The following is a 5,438-nucleotide window of genomic DNA, read 5'->3' as shown; positions in this document are numbered from 1 at the left end:
TCTTGCACTGTTGTAATAAACGCCAGGCATATCTAACATATGTGCAATCCAGAAATGTGCTGGCTCCTTGCCAGAACATTACTTTATGCCTGGTATCTAATCCTACTGTGGCAAAAAACAGTTGGGGATTTAGATATATTGTGAGCAGTTCCACTGTTAAGCACCTATGTGTGTACCTAAAATGGTACTTCTCTTTACATTTTAATTGTTCCAAAGAGCTCAGCATAATACGTTTACTCCTCTCTCTTTATTTTATTTTTTTTGTCTTTCTAAAAGCATCTTTGTACTCTTCAGTTCTCCTTAAGAAATTAGCAGGAAGTCTTGCAAGATGTTGCAAAGAATGTATGTGAGCTCCTGTCTCGGTTGAAATTGGTGGGAATTTTGTCACTGTCTTTCATAGTGCCAGACTTATCTGTGGGAATTTTCAGCCCTGGTTGATAAGTTTTTAAAATAACTGTAGCTCAGTACTTCTTTCTGGCTGTGGGAAACTGCATGTCAGTTAGGATGAGCCAGTCTAAGTGGCTGGTGTCACAACACCCTCCTGGTTGCAGGCTGTGTTCTCCTACTGATCTTCTCATGCAGTAAAAAAGAAAAAAAAAAAAAAAAAAAAAAAAAGAAAGAAAAATCTAAACCAACCAACCAAACCAACAACAACAAACACACACACACACACACAAAACCAAACCAAACCAAAAAAATACCACAAACAAATAAGCTCACAAAAATACAAACAAGAGGTGAATCAACCCGTCCTCCCTCCCTCCCACCCTATCCCTCCAGATTTCTGCTGGATTAGTGAGCCAAAATGAGCTTCTCAAGGTATCAAGGAGGGGCAGAGCCATGGAGGCAGGAGATGGAGGAAAAGCAAATGGTAGAGCAGGGAGACTCTCTGGGAGGCATCTGGCTCTTACAGCAGCTCCATTGCCACATGAAACAGCACCTTTGGATGCTTCCTACAAGCCAAGGCATTCTCGCATCTCTTCAGTGAGGAGTATCTGGATGCCCTTGTTTGTGTGTTCTTTTTACAGCCCTGAGTTTTCCCATGGAGATGCCCCATGGCCTCAACTCCTCCCCACTCCTATTGAGTCTCCTCTGAACTGGGACAGCCCCTCAGGGGTGTTCCAAGTCTTTGCCCTTGCTCTGAGATAAGTGGCAAAGCACACCACCAGAAATGCACTGCCAGCAGAAACCAGCTATCTGGGCAGAGATCAAGAGGAGGCCAGTGCACTAAAAACCAATGGGAGTTCAGCTGGGACTTCAAGAGGAGCCAGAGCCTAGATCTGGGTGAATTTGGATGAATTTCACCCCTTTTCTCTCTATATCCAACTCACCTTCCTTCTCCTGCCATGTATCTGGGCTTATGCATACCAGGGAGCAGGATGGATTGATTCTAATTTTTAGAACTGCCTGCTGGCATTTGTGAATGTTTTACAAATACTGAAAATGTTTCCAGCTTGGCTGGGAATTTTCTGACATGTTGATATTTGCAGTCCATTAAGATGAAGGGTTGGCAGTTGTCACCAGCATCTAGAGCTCTGTAGTTTCTTTAGCCTATCTGTAGCTTTGATCTACAACAGCACAAATGAAAAAGTGTTAAATCAACCTATATAAATATACCTTCCCTCCAGAATTCATAACTGTCCTTATGACCTCAGCCTTGGACCTTTCCTGAAGTTTAATGACCAGTTGGGGTTAATGGCCCAAAGTTCCACCTCAGGCTATTATCACTCTCAGTCAGCCATTAATTCTCACAAAATGCTCAGGGTCTTTATTGCTGTTGCTTAAGTGATGCTCAAATGCCTGTGAATATTTACACCCCTTCTGTGGATGCAAGAAATAGGACCTGTGCACTGTATTTCAGACACTCACTGTTCAAAAAGGCCTCAGTACCTGGTAGCAATTGTTTCCACAGGCGATTCAAGGAGGAACTTCAAGATACTGCACTGAGTAGTTGTCTAAAATTGTGGTTTGTTGTATAGTTGTGCATATTGCTTAAAAAAAATGAATGTAGAGGTAGATTCCCTGCCCTGAGGAGCCTCCAGATTAAGACCTAATTAATAAAACCTTAGAAATATATGCTTAAGTTCATCTTTAATTAGAATAATTGCAGGTGGTAACAGGCATTTGCTTGTTGTTATACAGATACTTCAAGATTTAAGCTGATACTGCTTACAAATTTTTTTCATCATAACACCTTATGTTTAATGCTTTCAGCGAGATGAGATGCAGGACTGGGCTGCTCAAGCTCCCAGCCACAGTATATCCTTTTCCAAAGGGCATCATTGCAGGGGCCAACAGGTTACATAAGCAGACAGTTTTTGAAAAGAAAACATTGTTTAATCCTTCTGTATTTAGGAAGGAACATTGGACTGGTCTTGTGGAGCACTGAGTCAACTTTCAGTTCTCTTGAACAGAAGAGGTTTAACACCAGTGTTAGATCATTGTTAATGAACTGACCTGGCTCAGCTTAGAGATAGTCAGGGGTTTTTATCCCAACAACCTTCTCAATGGCTGTTTTGTGAACCTCACAGCTTTGGGGACTATAAACCTTCTTTACAATATCAGGCATCTTCCCCTTTTCCATTACCCTGTCATGCTGTTTTATTCTTAGATGAAGACTGTACACTGCTTACTACAGGTGGGATGAGTGCTGCTGCCCATCCTCTTGACAACACATGAAAAGCTCCTCCTCCACAGGAAAGAGGTTTTAACTGGCACCTGTTTAGGTCAGGACCTTGCTGCTGGTGTTGTCCTGTATCACCCCTCTACTGTTTGTACGACTTTTGGTTTGACATTTTGCTTAAACAATGTTGCATTTAGAGCCACGGTTACATTCCATGCTTGAAAATTATATCTGGCTGTGTTTCTGTACTCCTTCATTCTTTTCTTTTTGTTCTGGGATCTCTTTGCATTTTGTCATCTCTCCTCCCGCTCCCCATTTATTTATTTTAAAGTCATGGATGACTATACTGCAATGAATAGATAGATATTCCAAAATGTTTTCTTGTAGTAGTTTTGTAGTTTTAAAGAATTTTTTGTAATAAGTCATGTTTCTTCTCCATTTTCTTCTTTAAAGATATCATTAGTAGTGTCATCAAGACCAGCACATATTTTCAACATGGATCTCTTGATTCTGGTTCTGAATCTACTACAGATGCTTTATTGTGACTCAGCCAAGTTACTCTCATCTTTTTATATTTAGTGGTTAAGTATTTTTCTAACTTCTAGGCCATTTAGACGCTAAGGTCTGTTAATATTTTTAACAGTTCAGATACCAAGTGACACTAAGATGTGCTTTCATGCTGGAAAGCTTGGTTACTTTTTCTAGCTGTACCGGTTGGATAGCAGTAGCAATCGACCACCAGTGGGCAGAGGTGAACATTACAGAAAAGGCATTCCTAGGAGGAAGGATCTTTTCTAGGAAGGGGCTCCCCCTGAATGTTTGAACCTTTGAACCATGACTTTCCTAAGACAAAGTCTGCTGTAATAGAAAGGAAGGGCTCCAAACTGCAAGACAACACATAGGTAAAAGAAGAGAAATTGGGGAGATAGCTATTTTACCATCACCATATAAAGAACGTAAAATCAAGTGAGGATATCCAAAGATAAAGGAATATCAGATAGAAGGACATACAAGAGGAGAAATGCCCTCAAATCCCAGTGACTTGATAGACAATAAATCAGTGCCAATACTGTACTTAACCTAGCTAGGAAACCAGGTGAAGTGAAGCAGGGATAACAGATGCAAAAAAGCAACCTGCACATGAAGATGGAAGAAGTAGGCTTATTGGAGCATGATGTGAAACAGGATTTTAGAGATAGAAAAAATGATAGAATACTAATTGCAACTGGAGTGCATGTACTGCAGGGTGCACTCAGTCAAAGAAATGCAGAAGGGATTGTTAAGATGTGGTAGCATTATGTATTAAGATTATGCGTGGCAGTGAAGAAATCTTAATTAGTAATATGTATATTAGAGGATTAGTCTGTGTCAAAACATGTTAGGAAAAAATTCTGAAAGACATTATAGAAGGAAAGACATGGGGCCCTACAGTGAACATCAGACCTGAGATTGCTTCACTATCATGAGATAGATAAACTGCTAGGGTGTTGTGTCATTATGGGAGACTTCAAAGTTCACATTCAGAGACTGGAGAAGACATGCTACAACCACTGTAGAATCCAGTAATCTTGAAGGTAGAAGTTGAACCCCTGAGAGATTATAGTATTTTAAGTTGGTGATGGACAAGTAGTGAAGATCTTATAGAAAAACTAGTAGAGAAAATAATATGCTATCAAGTGATGACAGTACTGACCATGTTTCACTTTAACTGAAATAGCATTATATCTAAAGACAAGCTCGTAGCTAAGGCTTTTAACTGTAAAAGGGCAGACTATATCATAGCAAGGCAGTCTGAAAAGCAATGGCACTGAAATGGGGTAGAGTGCAGGTTTGTGATTCATATTGCCAGGCATAAGGACAACAGATTTTAATGGCCAAATAATTCTATTAAATGGGCTACTGAGATTTGCCAAAGAGCCTTCAAAAATCAAAAAGGATTTGCTCAGAAAAAGAAACCAGAAGTTGGAGGTTTGAAAGTAAAAGATCAGAATATGATCTGTGAAAACCTAGGATAATTTAGTCCTTGTGAAATCAGAAGCAAGGCTTATAGATCCTCTAGCTATAGCGAATAAAGAACTAGGGCAAATGCAAGGGTGCTATTTAAAGCTATTTTAGGGATGGCCCATCAACACAATACTTTGTGTCTGCCTCTGAAGATGAGTAAGTAGAACATAGATGCAGTGGTGGAATTTTTTATGGGAAATAGGTTTGTGGAAAGGCCCCCTTGAGTTTAGATCAGGACACATCAAGCTGGTATGTCTATCTGAATGAAGACGAGTAAGCGTGGCAACTTCAGTTAAAAAAGGGCACTAAGAAAGGGCAACCTAGCAACTATAGACCAACCATTCAGAAATGCAAGATTTTAGGAAGAATGAAAGGCAAAGACAAGAATAACAGATGCCTTAAAATAAAACACTGATTTACTAAGATGATCAAGTTCCAGGTTACCTCGGTCATTGACATATTTTTCTAAGGGAACCACAGTAACACACTAACCTACCTGTTCTTCTATAAAATAATTCATGGAACTGATTCATATTCTGTGAGACGAAAATTAGCACAAGGAACCTTCCAAAGGGCAGACAGTGGTAGATTATGCCAAACAGAAAATTAGCACTCAAGAATGGTATTCTAAATGAAGTGCCTTAAATACTTTCATTAATAGCCAAGAAGTGGGTGTGCACTAATTAAATTTATTGAAGGCACACAGGTGGGAAGCATCCCAGTAGAGCTCTGGTTAACTTGCAGCTTTCAGTAAAAGGGTGGGGTTGGCTGAACTAGGACAAATTTCAAGGTGATGTATTTAAGAACCAAT

The 5,438-nt window shown here is 39.9% G+C and overlaps 1 long non-coding RNA gene across 1 annotated transcript; it reads right to left on the bottom strand.

The window, feature by feature from the left end:
* Positions 1-379: 379 nt before the first annotated feature.
* LOC118160799 lies at positions 380-5,227 on the bottom strand. Its single transcript, XR_004747681.1, has 3 exons — positions 5,124-5,227; positions 1,332-1,568; positions 380-565 (listed from the first exon to the last, which is right to left on the bottom strand). It is a non-coding gene; the product is annotated as an uncharacterized LOC118160799 (long non-coding RNA).
* Between the last annotated feature and the right edge of the window lie 211 nt (positions 5,228-5,438).

This window comes from Oxyura jamaicensis, chromosome 1, assembly GCF_011077185.1.
Source record: "Oxyura jamaicensis isolate SHBP4307 breed ruddy duck chromosome 1, BPBGC_Ojam_1.0, whole genome shotgun sequence".
NCBI lineage: Eukaryota > Metazoa > Chordata > Aves > Anseriformes > Anatidae > Oxyura > Oxyura jamaicensis.
Note: the sequence above shows the minus strand (reverse complement) of the source record. Positions and strands in the feature narration are given on the sequence as shown.